General features: G+C 45.1%; 1 protein-coding gene and 1 long non-coding RNA gene across 3 annotated transcripts in view; one reads left to right on the forward strand and one right to left on the reverse strand.

Moving 5' to 3' along the window:
• The window catches only part of LOC140189355 (uncharacterized), a 944498-nt gene that overhangs the window by 401986 nt on the left and 515730 nt on the right, over window positions 1-26782 (reverse strand). The window lies entirely within an intron of this gene.
• The window catches only part of LOC140189139 (uncharacterized), a 45476-nt gene that overhangs the window by 11144 nt on the left and 7550 nt on the right, over window positions 1-26782 (forward strand). For both annotated transcript variants that reach the window (XR_011883463.1, XR_011883462.1), the window contains one exon: window positions 1753-1864. This is a non-coding gene — a long non-coding RNA (uncharacterized lncRNA). The remainder of the gene's footprint in view (window positions 1-1752; window positions 1865-26782) is intronic.

Below are 26782 nucleotides of genomic sequence, written 5' to 3' on the forward strand. Positions count from 1 at the left end.
ATCTGCTTCCAATTTACTTTGGCCACCTCCTCTCTCGTACCACTGTAATGTCTTGTACTTCACTGAGATACTGATACGTCAGACTTTACTTTCTTTCTATCAAATTTCAAGCTGAACACAATCATATTGTCATCACTGTCTCCTAAGGATTCTTTTACCTTAAGGTCCCTAATTACCCTGGTTTCATTATATAAAACCCAATCTAATGTAGCTCATCCCTGTTCTAAAAAGCCATCTTGTAGGTATTCAACAAACTCACTCTCCTGAGATCTATTTCCAACCTGAATTTCCCAATCTATCTGCATGTTGAAATCTCCCATGACTATCATAACGTTGCCCTTTGGCACGTCTTTGCTATTTCCTGTTGTAATCTGTGGTCCATATCCAGGCTACTGTTTGGAGGCCAGTATATAACTGTTGTCAGGGTCCTTTTACCCTTACAGTTTCTTAACTCAACGCAGAATGATTCAGCATCTTCTGATCCTATATCACATCTTTCTACTGAATTGATGCCACCCCCTCTGCCTACCTTCCTATCTCTCTGATACAACATGTAACCTTGGACATTTAGCTCCCAACTGCAAGCATCCTTCTGCCGCGACTCAGCGATGGCCATGACATCATATCTGACAATCTGTAATAGGGCAATAAGATCATCCACCTTATTTCTTATACTCTGTGGATAGAGATATAACACTCTGAGTGCAGTATCGCTACCCTTTGATTCTGATCCCTCATGCACTGATACTCACCCTGCTGGCTGCGGTGATGTCCTATCATCTGACAGTGTAATTGCATGCTATCTTTGCTTTTTTACCTTCCCTCCTATCCTGAGTGCCTCCACTCTGGTTTCTACAACCCACCCCCGCCAAATTAGTTCAACCCTCCCCTACCGCTCTAACAAACTGGTAGTATGCGCACAAGAAATCTAATCTCAGGGTTGTATACGGTGACAGAAATGTATTTTGATAATGCATTTACTTTCAGCTTTGAACTTTGTAGTAGAGAGCCAGGTGTTGTACTGGTCTGTTTCCTCCCTGGCCGGTGCTGTGCTCTGGCAGCTCAGTGTGCTTGGTATATGGTGTCAGTGTTTTTACTGAAGTGTGTCCTTATTACACAATTGACCTTGTCCACCCTGGAGCTGAGAAGATTCACTGGCGACCAGAATGATTTGTTTTGGTCACCCTGCCGTATGACAGACAGCATTAAGCTGGAAAGAGTGCAGAGGAGATTTGTGGAAAGGATTTTTGACAATTTTCCCTGGACTGTTGGAAAATGAGTGCTGATATTGCAGAGGCGTATAAATTCATGAAGGACCAGGGTTGGGTCAAAGAGAACAGTCCTTTTGCCAGTGTTAGGGAATCAAGAACTGGAGGGCATTGGTTTAAGATGGGATTTAATAAGGACCTGAAGGGCAACTTTTCCACACACAGACTGGTCAGTAAATGGAATGAGCTGCAATGGGGAGTGGTTGAGTCAGGTACATTAAAAAGGCACTTGGGCAGGTAGATGGAAAGGAAAGGTTTTGAAGGTTATGGGCCAAATGGAAGGAAATGGGACAAAGAGGAGGATAACCTTGATCATAATGTGGTGGTGAGGGGGTTACAGACCATGAGCTCAGATGGGAACTTTGGTCAGCGTGGACCATTTGATCTGAAGGGCTCGTTTCTGTGCTGTGTGAATTTGACTGTGAACCCTGGTGACTTATTTCAATGACATTAAACTTTTCTAAATTACATTATTTCTTTATAGATTACAGACTCCAGTACCTGAAGTGAAGTTAACTGGACTACAGTTACCTGCTTTTCATCCTCCACCCTTTTTCAACAATGGCTTTCAACTCCACTGGGACCTTTCTGTAACAGTGAGTTTTGACAGACTTCAATGTCTCTACTTTCTCTCCAGACTTCCTGTGAAAGCCTCCAGTGCAGGTCTTTGGGACCAAGTAATGTTTGCGTTTAGTCCCATTATTTTTTTCCCTCGTGATGGTGATTGTTACACATTATGGCACAATGTTGAAATGTCACCATGAGATATCTATGGGATGTTTGCTGTGCCCCCACTGTGAACACTAATGCAAATTATTGGAGTTAATCTCTCTGCTTTTTTCTTGTTAGTTTTAGATTTAGTCTCATCACTGGTTCCTGGAAAAGTCCTGATCCTCTTGTCTGCCTCCTTTGACCACAGAATGTTCTTTGCTGTCTGTGATCCCTCTATCTAATCAGGAACAACGTCTGCTGAGTGTTACGAACAGTCTCCTTGAACATCTGCCACTGCTCATTACTGACCTGTCCCTGAGCCTATTTACCCCATCTGTCCCAGACAACTCCACTGTCACGTCTCTGTAATTGTCTTTATTTAGGTTGAGGACACTGGTTCTGACCCTGGTGTTCACCCTCAATCTGTGATCTGGAGATCTCCCACATTGTGATCACTTCTTCAGGGATCCTTCACCACAAGATCTCTCTGTAATCCCACCTCATTACACAGATTACCTCTGAAATAGCCCGTTCATGGGTGAGATACTGCTGTAAGAAACTGTCTCTGACCATTCCACTAATTCCTCTTCCACTGTACCAGTTCAATTAGCTTAATCAATACACAGGCTGAAGCAAACACACAGAAAACGCTGGAAGAACTCAGCAAACAGTCGACATTATGGGCTGAGAACCTTCATCGGGATTAGAAAGAAAGGGACAAAAGCCGGAATAAGGTGGTGGGGGAGGGGGAGGAGGACAAGTGAGGGGTGGGGAACGTGTGGTTTGTGGAGGGATGATGATGTGAGGAGCTGGGTGACAGGCAGAAAAGGCAAAGAGATGAAGAGAAAGAAATCTAATAGGAGAGAATGTTGGACCATGGGATGACACGGAGGAGGTGGAAAACCAGAGAGACTTGATGGGCAGGTCATGAGGGTGCATGAGGAGAGGTGAAGGGGTTAATTGGCCATCAGAATGGGTGAAAAGTCAGAAGAAAAGTTGGGGTGGGTTGTGGAAGCCATAGGTAGTTATTCTTGAATTTGGAGAAATCAATGTTCATGCCATCGAGATTGGAGACTACACTGTCAGAATATGAGGCGTTGCTCGTCCAACCTGCACTCAGCCTCACTGTAGCGGGAGAGGAGGCCGTGTACAGACATGTTGATCATGGCCCTCCGCTGGTCAGGATCGACCATGGATATTGCACCCGTGTTTTGAAGCCGATCTGCAAGTCGGGGAATTACGATATGTAAAGCAAGCAGTTGCCCATGCAGGGGCCCCTGCTCTGCACACAGCTGATGAATCCAAAGCAACGGCAGAGCCCGATGCAGTCAGGCACCAGCGGTGTTGCAGGATTGCCAGTCTGCATTGAACACAGGACCGACAGGCAATCCAGCTCCGGATTGTTCCTCAGGGTTTACTCCCGAAGTCTTCCCATGAATGGGTCTTGCCACAGGCCAGTGGACGTCTGAGATCAGAATTTTTCTTCCACTTGATCTGTCAAGTATGGCTGAGGAGCCCCATCTGTCCATAGCAGTTGGTTATATCACGCCAGTAAACCCATTTGCACTAGAAACAATTCATCGAGTGTATTAGCGAAGCCATATGTAAAAGCCAGGAGCTGGACTTGATTGACAGAGGCAATTTGAGGCTCACACCATTGTCAGCATTTGATGGGAAGTGGGAGCTTGTCCCATTACTACCCCACTACCGGTTAAGACAGCTGTAAGGGACCGATATGTCGGCATGTGAATGGGAAACTCAATTGGAATGGGTTGTCACCAGCAGATCATGGTTGCTGCAGCTCACAGAGCAAAGGTGCTCAATGCAGCGCTACCCTAATCTGCTTCTGATTAAATCTCTCATGACAATCACAGTTCCATTCTCATCTCTCTTTGATATTTCCCCTCTTTGTGCTTTATCCCATCGGGAGGAACACCTGAGGATCTTGAGACCACTCCTCCCCAGGTCTTCTTTCCCTCCCCCTTTCACCATCACTGTCCCTACAAGTAAAGTGCCGATAGAAAGTATTCATGCTGTTTGAGTGAGTTTTTTTTAGGTAGAGATTTCTATTTTAACAGTTTGACAAAGGACTGTGGATTGAGTCCACCACAATGGGCTTCCTAAAAGGTGTAAATACCAGATGCTTCTGGTGCCATAGATTGACCTAATGCTGTAGTTTTGAAGACAGTATTATCTATACATTATAAATATTAATTGTCTTCTGTGTTAGCACGCAAAATGCCAAGTAAATCCTAAAGGCTGTGGATACTAACCCAGATATGTTGGCGTCAGAAGGAAAGGATGGTGTGATATTTTGTGTGTAGCTTCAAAAGGAAGCATTGCCTATGCATTGTCTGCAACTTTTCAAGTAGAGATTGCCTTTGTGTTTAGCATATTTAAGCTTTAAGTTCCTCGGGGTCAGTATCACAAATGACCTGACTTGGTCCAACCAAGCAGAGTTCACTGCCAAGAAAGCCCACCAGCACCTTTACTTCCTGAGAAAACTAAAGAAATTTGGCCTGTCTCCTAAAACCCTCACGAATTTTTATAGATGCACCGTAGAAAGCATTCTTCCAGGGTGCATCACAACCTGCTATGGAAGTTGTCCTGTCCAAGACCGAAAGAAGCTGCAGAAGATTGTGAACACAGCGAAGCACATCACACAAACCAATCTTCTGTCCTTGGACTCACTTTACACCGCAAGCTGTTGGAGCCGTGCTGCCAGGTTAATCAAGGACACAACCCACCCAGCCAACACACTTTTCGTCCCTCTTCCCTCCGGGAGAAGGTTCAGGAGCTTGAAGACTCGTACGGCCAGATTTGGGAACAGCTTTTTTCCAACTGTGATAAAACTGCTGAACAGATCCTGACCCGGATCTGGGCCATACCCTCCAAATATCTGGACCTGCCTCTCGGTTTTTTTGCACTACCTTACTTCCCATTTTCTACTTTCTGTTTATGTTTTATAATTTAAATTTTTAATATTTACAAATTTTAACTATTTTTAATTTTCAATATTTGTAATCCAGGGAATGTGAAGTGCAGAAACAAATATCGCTGTGATGATTGTACGTTCTAGTACCAATTGTTTAGCGACAATAAAGTATAAAGTATATAAATATTGAGCCCACATTGGGCTAGCAGACCTTTCTACAGAAAGCGTCTCCGTCCGTAAGATGCCTGCTGTACCTTGTTGTGTTGAATAAAGAAGCTGCTTTGTATCTACCAGTGACTCTGTCTGTCCGATGATTTCACCCACGATACAACATTTGGTGTCAGGAGTGGGATACTTCGTGATCTGTCTAGTGGCCAGTGATCCTAGCAGTCCAAGTTGGTGAGTATTTTTCTAAAATAACACTCACACTTGGATCTGTTCGGTCGGCGGACACACGGGAACACGAGGTATGACGAACGTGGAGAGCTGAACTGGTAGATATTAAAGTAGTGTGTGCGTGTGCATGTGTGTTTATATAAGTGAGGAACCTTTGCATGTCAACTTGGTTAACTTGGTGAGACTTGAACCACCAGTTGCGAAAGGTGGTAACCAACGGTACGGTTCGAGACGCCAGAGTGGGGGCGTGTATACTCGTTCGGGGAGCTGCATTTTAGTGTATGCGTTTGCAAGTGTGATGCAAGGGAATACAGCAGGCATCATGAGTTTGGGTGCTCAAAATGGGCAGATTGTGGAATACATACTCTGCGGTTTTATATTTTGCGTAGTGTGGGAATTAGTATGGAGATATCTCAGGGAGAGGTTTTACCCAGAGAGATCAACCAGAATGGCACCTATTGAAGTCAGGCAACATCAGGTTGAGAACTCTGATGATCCGAGCCAGCCCTTGACCTTGATTATGACTATTCATAAGCCCTTTACCCCCGGGGAGAAACAGAGCATTTTGTCCAAGTTGCCCTCACTTAAAGTCGCCTGTGGGAATTCAGAGTTATAGCGCAAACTCGAGGAAATGGTTGAAATTCACCAGATGCACCCTAAAGATGTACATGTGTTAGTGAAAGCCAAGTGCCCGAGGAATATGTAGGACAGGATGGCCCAGAGGGTGCAGGATTGTACATGGACAACTACCAGGAGCGCCAGTGATGAAGAAAGATATCGCTCTTTTAAAGGGGAAGTGAGGCAACGGCTGGGGGGAGGCGAGTGTAGCTGGGGAACGATAATGGCAGTGACCCAGAGGGCTGACGAGACAGCCATGGATTATGCAGAACGTAAATACCGAGTGTACGAGTATCCAGGGTTGGATAACCCAGGGAGGGACGACCCAGTCTTCCTAAAAATGCTGAAGCAAGGCCTGAGCTCAGCCCACCGGGAAGTTTTAGATTCAGGCATAACGGTAGGGTCCAACTACTCTGAGATAGTTTTGTGGGCCAGTGAGATAGACCATAGAAAAGGCAAGAGAAATCGTAAAGTGGGTATAGTGGATGCAGCTGCTGTGATGTCCCGGAGGACTTGTTTTGCTTGCCGGCAGCCAGGGCACATAGCAAAGGACTGCCGGACCAAGTATAAGGCAGTGAAGGAGTTGATATGCTACAGCTGTGGCCTATCGGGGCATGGCTGGAGACAGTGTCCAAAAGGGAGGGGGGGAAACCCAGGCGAAGGTCACAGCAGACACCCAGTCACTCACCCCATCAGCAACCGGTCTGACTGTCGATCAGATAAAAGAGCTAGTAACGGTGCCTCTTAGGACAGAAAAAGATGTGGCAGCGGGCTGCCCTGCCAGCGCTGGTGACCCGTGGATGTACACAACGGCATTGTTAGGGGTTGGCAATGCAATATGTTAATGGACACAGGGGCATCGGTATCGATAACAAACCTACCCTTACCAGCAACCAGACAGGCCAGTTATATCAGGGGTGTAGGAGGGAAAACAGTCAACGCAAAGAGAAGCGAATTGCAGGTACTAGAAATTGGGGGAGTGCAGCGTCCAGTGCATTTCTGGGTATGTCCAAATAATGAGGGCACGATCCTTGGAATAGACATCCTAAGGGAAGCAGGAGCTTTTGTAGATTCGGGAAAGAGAGAAATAATGTGGACGAGTCAGGGGCAGTGAACGCGCTCAACCAACAGAATACACGGCCTGGCTAGCATAGGTGCAGCTGCCCTGATCATTAGAGACTGGAGCCAGGATGGTGTCTATGGGTTACCTTGTCAACAGTTCCCAGCAGTGTGGGCTAGAGACAAGCAAGATTGTGGGCAGGTAAAGATAAACCCAGTTAAAATAGAGGAGGGTCTGTATAAACCCCCTAAGCAGGACCCTATACAAAATGACACACTGACTGCTGCTCAGGGTATAGCGAAGGAACAAAAACACCAGGGATACTCAGAGAGACTGCGGCCACTCCAGAATATAAAGTTTTCCCAGTTCCTCTGAGGGCAGACATTGCTGCGAATAAGGCAGCAGGGGGGCAAGAGGCAACTGAAATTGCAAGTGTGCAGGAGGAAACGACAGAAGCTAGCTTAGTAAAATTATATGAAGAGGTAGAGGCTGAAGAGAAGGAAAAATAGAGATTAAAAGGAGCAAAGGAGGGATCAGATGGGTGCTGGACACACGGGGAGGAAATAGTCGCGATGGACCCACCCTGTATTAGACAGATACTACTAAAGTTTTATCATGGGGCGATGCATGAGGGAAGGCAGAGCATGATCACAACCCTCCAGCAGGACTGGTGGTGGCCAGGGATGGGTGGGGATGTTGAGAAATTCTGCCGCCGTTGTATCATTTGTGCCCAGCATAACCCTGGTAAGGGCAGAAAGCTACAGCTGGCAAATCAGCCTCGGCCGAGGGGACCCTGGAAAACATCCAGATAGACTTCACAGGGCCCCTGCTAAAAAGCCGGGGGAAAAGCCACTGTCTGGTAATTATGGATCACTTCACTCGGTGGCTAGAGGCTTTCCCAACAAGTGACTGCACCGCCCGCACTGCTGCATGGATCCTAGTTCAGGAAATCCTCCCAAGCTGGGGAACCCCAGTTCAGGTGGATTCAGATCAGGGAGCACATTTCACGGGGAAAGTGATGAAGGAAATGTGCCAACTACTAGGGATTCGACAACGGTTCCACATACCCTACTACCCCCAGAGTTCAGAGATGGTAGAAAGGATGAACCGAGCAATCAAGAATGCGTTAGCCAAAGCTATAGCTGAGACAGGAAAGACATGGGTTGATGTATTACCAGGAATCTTGATGAGATTGCACGCAACCCTGAACTGCACTTTGGGTCTCAGCCCCTACGAATTATTGATGGGGTGAGCAATGCGACTCCCTTATGGGGTAATTATGAGTTGCGGGGAGCCTGGGACATTCAGGGATAGAATGACCTAATACATGAAAGACCTTTGGAACCAATTTAAAGTATTAAAGGACCGAGCGAAATAACAACAGTGAATGGCTGATCAAAAGGAGCCAGAGGGAGAGGGGATGGTTTTTCCACAGCCCGGTGACCAAGTTATGGTGAGGGTGCTGCCAGAAAGGCCAGGGTTTGCCCCCAGGTGGATTGGACCACAGACGGTACTCTTAGGAACACTCACAATGCGCTGGAGGAACTCAGCAGGTCAGTCAGCATCAGTTGAAAAGATTAGTCGACGTTTCGGGTCGAAACCCTTCGTCAGGACTGAAGGAAGAACTGTGGGGAGGGTTTGAAGAATGCTGGTAGTTGAACAAAACAGTAATTTGAAAGATGAAGGGGTGGGGGAGGGGAAGCAGGGAGGTGATTGGCAGGAGAACAATGCACAGTAGTAGAAGGAGGCAGAACTATGAGGGAGGTGATGTGAAATCGGGATAGAGGAACCAGAGTGGAAGTGAGCAATCTTGCACTCAAATCCTAAGGCAGACATTGTATCATTGTCCAGGCTCCATTTGATATGTTGATGTTAAATTGGAGAGGAGAAAATGGCGACGCGACGCGGTGCACAGCAGCCACTCCGTGATGAATATCTGTTATCTATCAAGTAGGGTGCCGTGCACAATTCTGACTTGATGGAGGCAGACGTGAGAACATGGAGGAACATCTGGTGAAACTTCTGAACTACCTGTTTCGCTGCCACTGCTACTGTGTGATCTGAAATCTCCGGAGGGGAAGGCCCCGAGTCCTTGGCTTTGCTGTTGCTCGGTGGGCGGGGCAGGGTCGAAGCACTCGGCAGAGACAGTGCTTGGTGTCGGAGGGCTGGTCGGGGGCTCCAAGTTTTCGGGCGGATTCAGAGTCAGCTGTGGTCAGGTGCTTCCAGAATGCTGCATCGGCAAGTTTGCGGCGCTGGAGGCTCATGGCAGGGAGAGTTTCTCCCTTCATGGCGTGAGATGTTGGGGCTATCGGGACTTTGAGACTTTTATTTTTACCATGCCCATGGTCTGCTCTTTATCAAATTACGGTATTCTTTTGCACTGTTGTAACTATATGTTATAATTATGTGTTTTTTGTCAGTTTTAGTCTTGGTCTGTCCTGTGTTTCGGTGACATCATACTAGGGGAACATTGTACCATTTCTTAATGCATGCATTTCTAAATGACAGTGAACGAGGACTGAGTGTCCTCATAATCTAATCTAATATCTAGCCATTAGGTAAGGCAAATAAATTTACTTCTGAATTAGATGAGATGGATTTGAGGTTTTGGGCAACCAATAAAGGATGTAAATGAAGAACTTTTTGATACAGCAAGATCAAGTCCAGGAATCTGATGTTTTAGGTTGTTGGAAGTAGATGTGATTTCAAATGGAAATAGCATTGGCAGTTGAAGGATATGGCTTGCAAGCTGTCTGGAGGGGAAATGGATATCCCTCCAGAGAACTGACTTGGACTTGATGGGATCCATGCCCTCTATTGGTGTGACTAAAACACTACAATATGCATGTGAAGGACTGGGTCGGCTGAATTCAGTATTCAAGTCCTTTATCTTCAGCATCAGTCATCTGTTGTCTGGTGTTACACTATCTTCATTCGCATGATCTCATTCTGTTTCTCAAAGGTCCTTCAACGGCTTATTCTTTTCTCATCCTTTACATCTCTCATTTGATTGTAACAGGGAGGAAAATGTCTTGACCCCTGCAGTACAATATTAGGAACAGGCTAAGCACTAAGAACCACTAAGCACATCTTTACCTCTCCACCCCTCTCCGCTTTCCGCAGGGATCGATCCCTCCGCAACTCACTTATCCACACGTCCATCCCCACGAATCTCCCACCCGGCACTTATCCCTGTAAGCGTAAGTGCTACACCTGTCCCAACACCTCCTCTCTTGCCAACATTCAGGGCCCCAAACAGTCTTTCCAGGTGAGGCAACACTTCCCTTTTGAATCTGTTCGGGTCATCTATTGCATCCGGTGCTCCCAGTGCGGTCTCCTCTACATCGGTGAAACCCGACACAGATCGGGGGACCACTTCGTCGAGCACCTCCACTCCGTCCGCCACAACAGACAGGATCTCCCGGTAGCCACCCACTTCAACTCTGCTTCCCATTCCCATTCAGATACGTCCATACATGGCCTCCTCTACTGCCATGATGAGGCTAAACTCAGGTTGGAGGAGCAACACCTCATATACCGTCTAGGTAGTCTCCAGCCCCTTGGTATTAACATAGAATTCTCCAACTTCCGGTAATTCCCTCCCCTCTCCCATCCTCTATCCCTATTTCGCATCACCTCCCTCATAGTTCCGCCTCCTTCTACTACTGCGCATTGTTCTCCTGCTAATCACCTCCCTGCCTCCCCTCCCCCTCCCCTTTGTCTTTCAAATTACTGTTTTTTTTCAACTACCAGCATTCTTCAAACCCTCCCCAAAGTTCTTCCTTCAGTCCTGACAAAGGGTTTCGACCCGAAACGTCGACTAATCTTTTCAACTGATGCTGACTGACCTGCTGAGTTCCTCCAGCGCATTGTGAGTGTTCCTTTGACAACAGCATCTGCAGATTATTTTGTGTTTATGATTTGCTACTCCGCTGCGAACTCTCTTCAAGGTATGCCTACCGTGAAGAAGTTTAAATCCTCTCTTCGACAGGAGTTCAGTGAGACCCTCTCTCACTGCTCCCCCTCTGTGATCTCTGCCTCTCTCCGACTCTTCGACCACATCCTGTCTCAGACCCGCTACCACAGCCACGGCTCCTTCCTGGGAGCGTGTCTCCGCCACCATCTGTTACCGCAGGGATTCCAGCTCCGGTTCCAGGCCTCCCAGTTCGGGCCCAGCAAGGATCCCAGGTACCTCCGTTTCATTGACCACTGCTCGTTCCGCTGCTCCCACAGGATTCTCCGCGCCACGCTCGCTGCCATGCGGAGATACCTACGGGCCCTGTCCATCTCTCTGCCACCACTCCGGGACTCACTCTCTACCGTCTGCCATGGACCTCTCCTACACTTCATTCTCCGCCGGATTCACGCCTCAAACTGCCGTTTCTTCCCTTTTCTCGCATCCAAGAAGGACAACAAGCTCGCCTGCCTGGAGCTCGAGGTCTGTGGTCAGCAGTATTCTGCAGTGATCTGTGCTACGGCTTCTGGGTAATTTCGATCAGTTGCAGATGTGGGCAGAGAAACGTCAGATGGAGTTCAGCCCAAATAAATGGTTAGACAAGTGCAAGGAGACAGTAATCAGTTTATGGCATGATCTTGGGGCCGACATTTATAGCTCCTTCAAAGTGGCTACACAGGTTGATCATGTGGTTGCCAATGCTTATAGACTGCTTGTCTTATTATTTGAGGCCTTGAATTCAAATGTCACGAGGTAATTTAAAAAGACCCTGGTTATGCCGCATCTGAAGCATTACATACAGTTATGCTCGCCCCAATATAGGAATAATGTTGAGGTAGTGTAGAGGGTGCAGAAGAGGTTTGCCAGGTTGCTGCCTGGTTTAGGGGACAGGCTATTATGAGAGGCTTGACAAAGTTGGGTTATTTTCTTTGGATCGGTGGAGGCTGAGGGCAGATCTGATAGAGGTTTGTAAGATTATGTGAGGCGCAGATCAAGCAGAGATGGAGTTTCTTTTTCCCAGGATAGAAATCTCCAGTAACAGAGGGCATGCATTGGAGGTGAGAGGGTGTAGATTCAGAGGAGATATGAAGGTTAAGTGTTTGCTTAGAGGGTGGAGGATGCTCACAATCTGCAGCCTGGGATAATGACATTGTGTGGGTAGGAGCGATCACTTCATGGAGATTTATTGATATAGTTTTCAGTTGGTTCCACACAACATTGTGGGTCAAACCGTCTTGTCCTGTACTGTAGTTCGAAGTTTCTTTCTATATTCCATGATCAGAAGGGACGGCATCTAGTGCCCAATGGTCTTTAGAAGGAAACTGGTGCAGTTTCTTTCTATTCTCATGATCTACTCCATGGCCGGTGGGTCTGCTGTCCGAGATCTTGTGTCAGGGTGTAGCAGTCAGACCGAATTCACTGACGCTCTTCGTGACTTTGGCCCCCTGCTTGATTCTACGAATTTATTTAATTTGAACGGGAAGACTAAGAAACTGTGGGAACGTTCGGCAGGCTACACCGAATCCCTGGAGAGACAAGGTTTACCAGTTGAAAAACTGCCATCAGAATGGCACAAAATAATTCTGTTAGTTCAGCATTATTGAATATAGAGGTCCCGGGATCAGATACGATCAACAGGTGTTTTCCGCAGACAGAATTCACATTACGAATGCGTGTAGGAATTGCTGTGACAGTAGTTCTGTTAAACAACAAACAACCTGGATTAGCATGAAGTAGAGATTCCAAGGCTCAGTGTTGTTGTAGATTTGAGCGGCCGGAGTGCAGGGCTGTATTATTAGATGTTTTTGGAAGGAGAGGGACGAAGTCCTGGTCAGTACAAGTCCAGCCACAAACTGTGCTGGTGGTGTGTGGGGTTTGGGAAGTGTGACAGGCTGGTGCCGTTTGGATTAGACAATAGGTGCAGGAGTAGGCCCTTCAGCCCTTCGAGCCAGCACTGCCATTCACTGTGATCTTGGCTGATCATCAATCAGTATCCAGTTCCTGCCTTATCCCCATAACCTTTGATTCCGCTATCTTTAAGAGCTCTATCCATCTCCCTATTGAAAGTATTCAGTGACATGGCCTCCACTGCCTTCTGGGGCAGAGCATTCCACATATCCACAACATTCTGGTTGAATTTTTTTTTTCTGCAACTCCATTCTAAATAGCCTACCCCTTATTCTTAAACTGTGGCCTCTGGTTCTGGACTCGCCCATCAGCGGAAACATGCTTCCTGCTTCCAGCATGTCCAATACCTTAATAATCTTATATGTTTCAATCCGATTGTGTCAAAAATTGAAGAACATGCTGGAGACAATGAACTTGGAAACCAAAACTGACAATGCTGAAAACACACATCACTTTGCATTTAAAAAAAAACAGCCGAGCGATCTGCTCCATATACAATAGTAACTTTACACAGATGGCGTCTGATCCACAGATGCTGCCTGACTTGCTGAGTTCCTCCAACAGTTTGTGTGTGTTTAAATTGGATTTCCCGCATCTCAAGATTTTCTCGTGTTTGTGATATCACTCTTCAAATGTTGCAGTGAAAGAAAAGTCATTGAGGATACAGTTGAAGATGTTTGAGCCCAAGGGACAGATGTGAGGAATTCCTTCAGAGAAGTCCTGTGCCTGGTGTGATTGACGCTAAGAAACACCATTATTGTCCATTGTGCGTGAGATGAGCGCCACCACTGGAGTGTCTTTCCTGTGCTTCCCGGTGAATATACTTTTGCCAAAGGTAAGCCGGTCAGGGAGAGATGGCATCACTGACCAGGGAAATGATAATGAAAAGACATGGAATGAAGGTGAAATGTTAGGAGATGACGACGGTACCTCTGCCGGGCTGGATTCAGGAAGTTAACAGATCGACAGGTGAGTGAACAAGGGATGCAAATTTGTTTCACAAACACAATACTCCAGGTATGCCTAAACTAACCTATTGCATAATTGCTCAGTATCTCCCCATCGATCTGTTCTTAAATTCTATTCCCAGCTTCCTGCCGTCTGTGAACTTGGAGTGTCTAAATGTAGTTAACTTGGCCAGATGACATGTGGATTGTGAGCAGCTGTTTCAAAACTCCGATCCCTTCACTGGCCCAAGAGTAAATGTCTGCCACAGAGAAGAGAAGAAACTCCCTTGGTCTGTTTCCAGTCAGTCAAAAGATTGTTAATCCATGTCAGCAAATTTCAGCACAAAATTATGTCCTTTAATTTTAGAATGGAAAGGAATATATGAAATTACTTACTCTGCACATACAATATATCTATTGTCACGTACCCCGTGACGGGTTGAAGAACCAGCAGAAATGGAAAGCACTTTGGAATCCAGTATTGCAAATAACTAATGGTATATATTAGTTACTAAGTAATTCAGTAATATAAGTGCAGATAAATCAAACAGGTTAGCAGTGCTTATATATATATATGTATAAGTAAATGTGGAAATATATGAAAAACAAGCTTCATCAAGTCTAGGGGTAAATAGATAGTCTTACAATGAGAGTAAAGTTCAGTTCAGTTCGTGGTATTGAGTTGAGTAGTGATGGAGCGAGAGAGAGGGAGAAGTCTGAGTCTTCAGGTGAGCTGACGCTGTCAATCTTCCTGTTGTCCTCGGAAATCCTTTAGAAGTCACCGACTGTGACCACAACAAACTCAGACCATTCTTCTGTGGTGGAATTGTCAACCCAGCAAGGGTGGCACACGAATAACTCCCCACCGGTCACACCCTTTGTGCACTGCTAGAGCCACTGATCGATCCGCCTGATCAATCCTCCAAAACCCAACTTTTCTGTGGGCACAACAAAGCTCATTCAGTGTCCAAAAGCATGTGTCTGTAGGTCTAACAGCTGACCTTCTATTTATCTCACCACGCTGAATACCAACTGTCCATAAAGCAGCTCCTCCCTTCTCTCTCTGTAAGAACATGGATGCTGCTAGTATCCTTGTAGAAAGTATAAACAAACTGTGAGCAGTCCTTGCCTCTCTCTCTCTTTCTCTCTCTCTCTTTTTAACAAGGTGTCTTTGTTCCACAACTCACTTACTCACTTTCTCTCTCTCTCTCTCTCTCTCTCTCTCTCTCTCTCTCTCTCTCTCTCTCTCTCTCTCTCTCTCTCTCTGACGCAGGCAAAATTTTACTTTAACTGAAAATTATAAAGTTTGAAACATGTATAATCAACAGATAATAGAGCAAAAACGTGTAGAATTTCTAACTTAACATCTAGATAAACTATCAGCTATAATGTTGTCAGTACCTTTCACATGTTTCATTGTCTGGTCATATTCTTGCAATATCAGAGTCCAATTTAATAACCTTCTATTCCTATCCTTCATCTTAGTTCGAAACACCAACGGATTGTGATCCGTGTAAACCACAAGTGGTCTCTGGGCAGGACAAACATAGTCTTCAAAATGCCAGAATAAGTGCGAGCAATTCCTTTTCAACAGTGGAATAATTTTCCTAATGCACATTAAATTTCTTTGAGGAATAAGCTACTGGGTGTTCAATGTCATCCACACCTTTCTGTAACAATACTGCCCCAGCAGCTTCGTCACTAGTGTCTGTTGCTATAGAGAATGGTTTTGAAAAATCAGGTGCTTTGAGCAGAGGATGATAACACAGGATGGCTTTCAGATGTTCAAATTCCTCTTGGCAAGGATCATTCCATACAAATCTTTCACTCTTCCCAAGTAATTTCGTTAGGGGGAGAATGGTGTCAGCAACGTTCTTGCAAAACTTACGATAATACTCAACCATTACTAAAAACATTCTCAAAGCTTTCTTACCAGTTGGAACGGGAACCTCAGCAATAGCTTGAACCTTGTCCTGTACAGCAGCCAGTTGGCCTTGGCCTACTGCATAACCCAGATATGTAACTGTAGCATGACCAAACTCACTTTTAGCGAGGTTCACAGTAAGATTAGCCTTGGACAACCTTTCAAACAGTTTTTCTACCATTGCAATATGCTCTTCCCACGTGTCATTCCCTACAACCAGATCATCAATATAAGCCCCTGTGTTTTCCAGAGAACATTGTCAAAGTTTTAGATCACATGCTAAATCTGCACAAACTGACATAGTATAGGCTGTAAATGCTGGGAAATATTTCCACGATGCCAACAAATTCCACTCCTCGAGGCCTCTCTGATAAGACAATCTGAGCAAATGTTGGGGAAATTACAGTCAGACACTACTCTGTTGTTTTCACTACTTTCCAGAACCTGCCTACATTTCTGTTCCTCTTTCTGCTGCTGGCATCTCAAAAATCTTTGGAAATTGAAGCACACATCATTCAATGTTCTCTTTTTCAACTCTCTGTTATATCCTGAAAGATGTCCAGTGGGATTGGGGGTATAGATACTGTCCATGAATTGAAGTCCATTATCACGGTTGTACAGCTCTCTGTCATTGAAATGCTGTGGTTGTCCTAGTGTTTAATGGTTGTTAAACAGATGTTGTTACGATCTTTGTTGTTGCAGTACGGTGCCGGCAGTTTAAACATCACATTTAACTGCATTTGGTCTGGGTCTCCCAATGTACTAAATTCCCCCAAAGGACTGACCCATCAAAATGATTTGAGACCAAACAGCACTTCCCCTTTAGTATCAACACGCTGGAGAATAACACCATACAGCCTTTCTCATCACACTTTCCTCCTTGTCCTTTCCCTTAGTGATCACCAGTATTCATTTTCTACCTCGCATGCTAACTCTGTCTCGGGGCATAAACTCCCACCTTTGTCCTCGGGTGGTCCTGTCCTCTCCCCACTATACTGTTGTTTTCTGTGTATGCATAAGATGCCTTGGGATTCTCAGTGATCCTCCTGAATGAGGACATTTCTTGATAACTCTTCACTCTCCTGATATGCTGTGTGACTTGTTTCTTGCTTCCTGTATGTTCCTCCAAGTCCGTCTAATGTCATCTTCCTCTTATGACTCCTCTTACGTTTTTAAACAAATACAATATTTCTCATCACCCTAAGTTCCTGACCATCCTTGTCCTTCTCTACCCTCCTCATAGGAACAGGGAACTACTAAATTCTGACCGGCAGGGCTGTATGTGACTCTCACGGTATCAGACATCAGCTGACATCAGCTCCATCCAGTAACAACCGGTAGCATCAGCTCCCAAACAACTCTCTATGACACCTGCCCAATTCTTCCACAAATTTATAATCATCGACCTGCTGGTCCAAACATATTTTTATCAATAATCATCTGAAACCCTCCAGAATTAAGATTCATAAGACTTTCCCAATTAAATTCCAATCGTCTTGCTAGGTTAATTTCTCAATATGTCAGGTATGTCTCCCTTCCTGGTGGACCGTCTACATACGGTTTCTGGAAACCTTCCTGAACACATCAAACAAATAATACCCCATCCGCTGAATGCTACTTACGGACCGGTAGGTCTGGATCCCAAAACCCCCTCCACATGCCTCATGATAAAAATTGTCAGGGTGGCTACAGCAAGCTTCCCTGTGAGAATATTACTTCCCCTTCACTGTAACCAATCCCTGTTACACCAGCTCCAGTTATCCAGGAAGACAGCCCAATGATCTGTGTTCCTGATGCCCTCCCTCCTGCACCAAATTGTTGGCCAGAAATTTAAGTGTACCAACGTACCATATCTTACCTCGGAAGCATGTGGCACCTGAAATAATCCTGAAATCACCACCCAAGAGTTACTATTTCCTAACTTTATGCCCTACTCCTTAAATTCTTTTTGCAGGACCTTGTCTGTCTGTTGTTAGTTCTAATAAGGAACATGACCTCTGGCTGTTCATCCTGCCCTTTCAAAATGGCCCTTACTTTCTCAGAGACATCCTTGGCCATGGCATGATTGGGGTAACGCATCATCCTGCAATCTCACTCATTTACCCACATACTCCTGTCTGTGCCCCAGTTATAGCGTTCGCTGCATGTGATTCATATCTTTCCATCCCCGTGTACTTTTGTGCTTTCTGTTTGTAATGAACATTGTTTGAAAATTCATTCATTGTATTCTTCTCTGGTTCAGCTCAGGCAATTTACTTATGCATTCGCAAACAAAGGAGACTGGACATGTGTTGAAACCACAGAATTTGTTAGAACTCGTACGATTTTGATAGAGAACAAAAAGAAAACTGATATCTACAGTATAGCTATACATAATTCGAAACAATACTTATCCACGAAACAAGCCGATCTCTGTGAAAGAGTGGAACCACAGCAGATCTGGCAATGTCACACAGCCGGTTCCCTTGCTTCTTTCCTTCCTTCCTCCCTTCCTCCCTCTCCCTCTCCCTCACGATGTCTCTGTCGCTTTACTATCTCGCTCCCTCTCTCATTCTATTCTCTGTCTCTCAACACGCCAATTCCCTCGCGCTCACTCCCGCGACATCTTCCTCGTGTCCTCTCCCTCGTGCGCTCTCCCTCACGTGCTCTCCTTTGCGCCCTCTGCCTCCCGCCAACTCCCTCGTGTGCTCTCCCCCTCGCGATGTCCCCCTCTGTCGCTCTCCCTCGAGCTCAATATCGCCTGCACGCTCTCCCCCAGGCTCTCTCCATCACGCTCACTCTAACGTCATCTCCATGGCACCCTCTCCGTTGCGCCCTCTCACTCACGTGCTCTCCCGCGCGCCCTTTCCTCGCGATGTTTCACTCGTCCTCTCCTTCGCGCCCTCAGCCCTCGCGCTCACTTTCTCTGTCTCTCCATCTCTCACAGAGAGACAAGTGAACGGATCGGTTCTCTGTCTTCAATTGTAAAACAGGCACATTCTCCTACAGGAAGATAGTTCAAGTTGGCAGTGAGAGAGAGACTCTACATTTAGAGATGGAGGAGAAAAGGAAGGTGAAGGAAAGGACGGGTTTTGACGGGAGCAGGAGTGGTTGATGGAGACGAAAATAAACCCCAAGATCAGGCAGTTTTGTCAGAACCGGGAAGCAGGGAAAACAGGTTCTCCTCAAGCTCCAATTTAACAGGGCGAGAGGTGAGGCGCAAAAGGGGTTTCTCTGGGATGGTGAGGTCAGTGATGCCGTTGGGCTCAGCTGTAAACAGTTGTTTTGTAACTCCAAAGCAACACACAGAAAATGGAAAAGATTAACCAGTTGACAGGATTCTGATGAACTGTCTCGGCAGGAAAAATCGACAACTTACTCTTTTCCATAAATGCTGCCTGGCCTGCTGAGTTCCTTCAGCATCTTGTGTGAGGAAAATAGTAAACAGTCGACGTTTCGGGTTGACACCTTTCATCAGGATGTGATTTTGTGTGAGTTGTTTTGTATTTCGAGCATCTGCAGATTTTCTGGTGTTTGATTTGTTACTCTGTTCATCACATTGTTTCCATTCACCTACAAGTGGGGGATAGAATTGGGAGCATGACGGCAGCTGAATTGTAAAACTTTACAGCGTTTATTTCTAACGTTTCATCAGTTTCAAAATCAGATTCAGTGGGTATTTCACCGCATTCCTCAGTTCCTCTCGGAATTTGCTCTGAGTCAGGGCGTAAATACACGTGTTGGTGCAGGAACTGAGAACCTGCAGCATTTTCGCTGTGTGTTCTGTGATGTAAAGGGGATCCGTGACAGAATAAACAAAACTCATTGAAATCCGTTGATAGATTGAAAATACCACCTGTGTTGCCCACAACAATATGAAACTACCGGTTATGCTGAAGAGCAAAACGATGGATTTGCGTCGGCTCTCCATCTCCCGGTCCTTGTCATTCTCTCCACTCTTTTGTCCCCGGAGCCTCCTGCGGGCTCGACTGGCCGCTAGAATCCGCCTGACAGTCAGAATATTGAACAGCAACATCAGAAAGAGTGGGAGACAAGGGGTTAAAATGCGGTGAAACACCTCAAATGCCGACCATGAGAGAGAGTTTGTGAAGCTCAGTGTCAGAACACAATCCCAGGGAACACCGTCAATTATTTCTCCAGACTCGTACACAAAGCCCCAGGGAACAGTCTCCAAACAGGCCAGCACACTCACTGTCCCGATAACCACAGCCGCCGTTCTCTCGGTGCAATATTTTGTTTTCAGCTTCTCACAGCAAATAGCCACAAATCGATCGACGGTGAAAGCGATAGTCAGCCAGACTGAGGTCGCAGTGCTCGCAAAAATCAACCATTCACGGAGTCTGCACACAGGAGTGATTCGCAGGAATGATCGGGGAAAATAAATCGCAGCAGTCCACTTCATCAGCGGATCGGAGATAACGACCAGGAGATCGGCCGCTGCCACTCCCACCAGGTAGCGAGTGACACATTTGGAGAGACCGCACTTTCCCCGGGACAGGATCACGATCGCCACCAAGTTCGCTGGAAGAGAGACAGGGAACAGCAAGTTGAGAAAACACTGAGCAGAAGCCAATGCAGCAGTTTGGTGGAGACAGAGAAGGAGTTTACACAGTGAAATAAATTACACAACCTCACAAACAGACATGACGCCTCCCGTTGATTCCATCACAGGGAAGCAGGGGAGAGGAATTCAACGTCCAGCAGCAAACTCGGTGCCGTCGTCAGATGTCTGTCAGATGGAAAACGTTTCACTCTGAAGCACCAGGCCGGCTTTGTTAATTGACTCTGCAATGAGTTCAGTCTGTTTTCCATCAGCTGTTTACATTCAGTCATACCGCAGACATTTATTTAAAATCGACAATAGATTCGATCTACAACACGAAAGTCCACACATTTGCTAAATTGTTACTACCAATTATTTGTTTGAGTCTTGCTCCTAACTCAGAAATCCGCTCACATGCAAATGTAGACGATCAATTAGTATAATCTCCGCGGGCTCTATAAACAGAATATTTGCAAATGCAGTGCAACTGCTGCAAGACCAAACGCACAGAGACGGAACATCCCATTACTGATCACAAACTGCTGGAAGAACACTGTCTGACAAGCTCAGTTCCACCGATGTTGGCGGATTCGCTAAATTCCTGCAGCGGTTTGTTTCTAGATCCACATTCCAGCATCTGTCGTCCCGGTGTTTCCACTCTATTCCTGAAAAGCGGAATACCGGGACTGGAATGTGAGAGTTTAAAAACCGGCGGCAGAAGCAATCACAACATTGGAATTAAACTTCAACATCCGCCCACGGCAGCTGACACTGCGGCTTACCGGGAATTCCAAAGGCTGAAATAAAAGGATAGTAAACGTCTTCTATCCGCCAGATGACTGGATACACCATTTCAGTGAGAATCTGTGATTTCTGTTGCTCCTGTGTTCACAGCTCCGGCAGACAGCTGATGCATTCAAAGCGGTCCCGATTTATACAGAGGATCTGTCTCTCGAGATACGGTTTTGCACCTCACTGACTTGCTCAGTTACAGTTGCTTGAACAAACACTTCCATTCAGTACCTTTGTCTCTATTGTAAATATTCGGGCGATTGGAGACAAATACATGAAAATTCTTTGGCATCACCTCAGCAGAGTCTCTGGTGAAAATAGGCCGGTTGATTTAATTACAAAGACTGAGTTTTGTCACGAAGCAGCGACATTTACATATTTCGTCTTTTTGTTGGCTAATTACTGATTTCTGAACGGACACCAGCGACACAGACCGATCTCCACTTCCGTCCCTACAGTTTCCCATTTTGTAAATGTTGTTTAGTACTTCAGCTTCTTCCTGATCGATCTCTCTCGATCTCTCTCTCTCTCTCTCTCTCTCGATCTCTCTCTCACACACACACACACACACACACACACACACACCGAGAGAGAGAGACAATTGTACTATTGTATTTCTATGCTATATCAAATGTCCTGTTGTACACACTGGACAGGTATATGGAGGAATTTAAGGTGAGGAGTTGAATGGAAGGCAAGCTTTGAGGGTCGGCACAACATTGTGGGCCGAATGGCCTGTACTGTGCTGTACTATTCTATGCTCTATGCTTACTATAAATTGCACATTTAGATGGAGACGTAACGTAGAGATTTTTACTCCTCGTGTAAATGAAGGATGTAAGTTATAAAGTCAATTCAATTCAAAACCCACAACCACAGATTCGAACAAAGATACAATAGTGAGACCGCGATTAGGATGGAAATGGTCAAATGAGCACATTGCTAACATACAATCAAGAGAAAATATGCAGATGTTGGAAATCGAAGTCAACACAAGAAATTCTGCTGAGCTCCTCCAGCATTTTGTGTGTGATATTGCTGAAGTCACAGTCTTTAATGGGCATCTCAAATCTGTCAAATGTCAAAAGAAATTGAGAAGAAATATTTCAATCTGCAAAGGAATGGGCAAACTGGTTGAATAATAAAGAAAAGTACTCCAAACAGGGAGATGAATAGGTAAAGGAGAAAAAAAGGCAAATGTGAGATAACACGTTAGCTGAGAGAGAGAGAGATCGACTGACAGACAGGCAATTAGGCAGACAGCCAGAAAGTAGGCTGCAGGATTGAGATGTTGCTCCTGTGTCTGTCTCCTAGTCTCTGCTACAGAGTGAGGGTGTAAGAGTCAATCTCTGCTGGTCAGTTTCTGGCGCCTTGTGTAAGTGTAGGGTTGATTCTCTACCGGTCAGTCTATGATACAGTGTGAGAGTGTGGGTTTTATTCTGTATCTGTCAAATCACTTTGTACAGAACGTCTTCATGATTTTAGTCTGAAATCTCCCTTTAACCAGTCTCCACATGTGGCCCTATTTCCTTGTTGAAGCATTAATTTTGAAGTAGTAGCTGGCATCCAACTTACCTCCACGCAAAATGATTCTGAACACTTTTATTGCATCTTTTCTCATTTTTTGTCAAAGTGGGCTGAACATATGTAATGCTCAGTTTTTCTGCATAGTACACATCCTGCAATGAGTCAAGTCGCCCTTCTCTGAACTCTCTCCAGAGCCTTCACATCCCTCACAAAATATGGGAATCAAAATTGTACATAAGGCTTAATGTGTATCCTCACAAGTGCATCACACAGCTTAAGGAGAATGTCGCAAGAACTCCTCTGAGCATATTATATAGCCCAACATTCTAATAGCCTTCCGAATTGCTTCAATGCATTGTCTAGATGTTGATAGTGATGTCTTCCGGAACGCCAAAATCTTTCTCATACAATGCACTTTCTGACTGAGGACCCCCATTGTATATTTATATCCAGTAATTCTACTTCCTGTATGTAATACTACTTACATTGAACTTCATCTGCCATTTATCTGCCCACATCCGGATTGTGTTCAGATCCACCTGTATTGATTCTGTGCCTGAATGTTATCAGTCCAACACTCTAATTTTGTGTCATCTGCAAACGAATTTGTTCTGTGCTTATCCAAATCATTAATGTTAATTAAACACAGCAGCGCCCCTAAGAATGGTTCTTGTGGACCCTCTTTTAACATCTTCTAGGATGAATACGATCCTCTCACCATAACTCTCTGTTTTCTGTTTCTGAGCCAATTCTGCTCACATTCTCATCCCATACCTGAATCCGTACCTCCTGTAATTTGATTATTAACCTCTTCTGGAGTACTGTGTCAAGAACCTTCTGGAAGTCCAAATAAATGATATCAACCTCTCTATTGTTATAATAAATTTTAGTTGCCTCTTCATAGAACTGCAGCGTATTAGCAAGACGTGCTTATCCTTTCTGAACCCATGCTGGCTTTTTCTTAACATGCCAGTTCTTATCAGCCGCTTTTCAAACTTGTTCTTTATTTGTGTATCCTGTTCTTACCTACGTCACACCTTAAGCTTACTGGAGCATAATTACCAGGGTCAGTGTGGTCACCCTTCTTATATTCTGGGAAAATGTTAGTCCATTTCATGTCTTTACGGATTTCACCAATTTTCACAGAATTTTGAAAAATACTTGTTAGGTACCTGTATTTTTAATCACAGACATTTTTTAAGTACCCTGGGATATATGTTGTCTGACACTGAGATTTATAAACTTTCAGCCTTTTCAGCTGAGACAGGACCTCATTTTCTAAGATCGGAGTCACTTTAAGCAACTTTAATTCTTGCTACACTTACTAGCATGTTGATGACTCTACAGGTGAACACTTTGGAAAAATAAGAGTTAGGAATATCCTCTCTGTCTTCCACAGCATAACTTCACAGGTCACTGTTATACTGAATGAGCCTAAGTACCTCCTTACAGTTTCTTTCATGACTTCAGTATTAACAAAATTTTCGGGAGCAGTCTTGGCATTATCAGCAATATCCTTCTCAACCTGCCATTGGCAATCCGAATTTCCCACATGGCTGTAGCTCGCATATTTTAATATCCCCAATGGTAAAATTTATTACTTTCTGTTTCTGTATTCTTCATACAGCTGCCTTTTCTTCATTTTTGAACATATATTTATTCATCCATATAGTTTATCTATTGATTTATTGCTTCTCCTGACCTTGGCCATGGAGGTTTCCTGCAGTGACTCGATGCCATTGTCCCTCAACTGACTCAATGTCAAGCAGTTCCTTCCAGTGAACCTTCTGAGGTCTTTGCCACGTCAGCACAAACCTTGACTTCCTGAAATTCAATTTCATGGCTTTGTTTTTTTCTGATACGTTTCCCCAAAGTACTTCAAGATTAACTATATTATGACCTTGTGTTCCTAAAGGCTCAGCAACTTCCGAACTCAAAATTATCCCTTGAATGTTACAGAATGTCAGATGTGGACAGGCCACCCAACTTGTTGGTGTATTAGCATACTGGGTCAAACAAACAATCCAATGCAGAGTAAAGTATAACATCTGTAGAGAAAGGTAAACCATAAGGTGCAAGATCTTTAGGAGGCAGATTGTGAGGCTAATCATTCATCACATAGTGCTAGTCTCATAGCAGTGCAATAAATGTTGTCATTAAGCCCCGTGGTACGTGCTGTTAGAGTGATTTCTTAATGATTCCTGTGGCTTTGCAACTTTTATTTCTCCCTTAAGGGAGATATGAGCGTAGAACTGAATACCTTTCGGACAGCGGTTGGTGGGTATTTGACAAACAAAGTGGTGAATGTTTACCGTGGGTATACGGGGATATGAAGTTGGGGTTCCAATGAATTCTTGTCTAATATTGAATGGAGAAGTGCGCTAGTGCAGCAGAATGGGGATTCTTCCTCCTAATTTTAATGTTGGTCTGTCTGTATATCCCTGTGGTGTAATAACCAGGACTGTATACAGCGCTTCATGTGCGGCCCAACTTGTGCTTCTATAGTCCCAGCAGAGCCACCTTCTCTGGCATTCTGTACCTGCAATGAACAAAGGCAAGTCCCCACGCAGACTTGAAATGACCAGCTGAACTGAGCCCCTATCAATGGAGATTTGTCTAAATGCATTTCAGAGTCCATCTGGCCCTCTGTGTTTCTTCTCATTCCATCACCAAACAAAGGCAACTCTCCATCCATCTGTTAACTGACCAATCAAACTCAGCCCCTACCTTTGGAGATCTGTCCTCATGCTTTCCAGAGTCACTCTGGCCCTCTGTGTTTCTTCACATTCCACCATTTGCAATGCATCCCCTGGCCTTGTTTAGACACTCCGTCTGCATTGCCTCACTTCTGCATGGACGTGAAACATCAGATTTCAATTAAAAACTTCCTATTATTAATCCACCTATGACCTTCACCACTTTTTAAAATCTCAAACATCACTCTTACCCTCCTCTGCTCAAAGGAAAGGAAAGTCACACAAGGCGAGTACTATTAGAATATTTATTCATAGTGGGCTTCCAGCCGTGTAACCGGTGCCGATTACAACCAATGTTTTGATGACAAACTCTGCCACCCTCATCAGGATTGATGCCTGTTGGCATCGAGACTTCGGTTATATTTGATACCTACACCGGGCCGGAATCCTGAGAAAAGTTTATTTGTCAAATATGTTGGGAAAGCAGCAGATCCTTTTTCATTCATTCATCTCGTATTGGTCTAATAGTATGTCATATTTCTTCCGAATCATCACAGGGAAGGTGAGACTCTAATTCAGCCCTGGACCATGAATTTGCGCTTGGTCTCAGAAGGAAATAACTCTCATGGCTATGGCCCTGACCCTGTCTACGGTAACTCCCCTGTCTCATACCCCCTCTTTCCTCCTGTCTCCCATGTACACAAGGGACAGTATCTTACAGCCAATAAACGCGCCACCAGCTCACCTTTGGTCTCTGTAAGAAGCCGGTGTGGTCTCCTTCTATTTGCACCATCCAACACCGGGTCTGTGGGCCTGACCTCCGTGATCTTCAATGTCAAGGGTGTAGCAGTTTTTAAGCGAGGTTCTCAGGCAGTCAGCTTGAGTCCACTAACACTTTTTGGAAACTTTTGCCCGTACCTGATTCTACAAATTCCTTTAAGTTCGAAGCGAGATAAAGAAACAATGGTGGTTTCCCTGTGGCAGGGAAGGATAAAGTTTGGCAATGCATTAGTGATTGGGGACTTATTAGTTAGGAGTACAAACAGGAGATACTGTGGCTACAAAAGAGACTCCACGATGCTGTGTTGCCTCCCGGGTACTAGGGTCCAGGTGTATCAGAGCGGCTGCAGGGGAAGGATGAACAACCAGAGGCCGTGATACATATTGGCACCATGTCATTGTCAAAAAAGGGGAAGAGGTTCTACTGACTGAGTTTATAGAGTTAGGAAATAGGGTGAAGAGAAGGACCTCCAAGGTAATAATTTCACGATTACTCCTGGTAACATGGGCTTGTGTAGGTGGGAATAGCATAACACATAAATAAATGAGTGACTTGAGGAGATGGCGCAGGAGGCAGGGTTTCCAGCTTGGATTATTAGAACCTTTTTTCTGGGCAAGGGATGACCTGTAGAAGAGGAACAGGTTTCACCTGAACTGGAAGGGAACTAATATGCTACTAGTGAGGGTTTAAACTAGTTTAGCAGGGGGCTGGGAATCGGAGC

This window comes from Mobula birostris, chromosome 28 (assembly GCF_030028105.1).
Source record: "Mobula birostris isolate sMobBir1 chromosome 28, sMobBir1.hap1, whole genome shotgun sequence".
Classification (NCBI taxonomy): Eukaryota; Metazoa; Chordata; class Chondrichthyes; order Myliobatiformes; family Myliobatidae; genus Mobula; species Mobula birostris.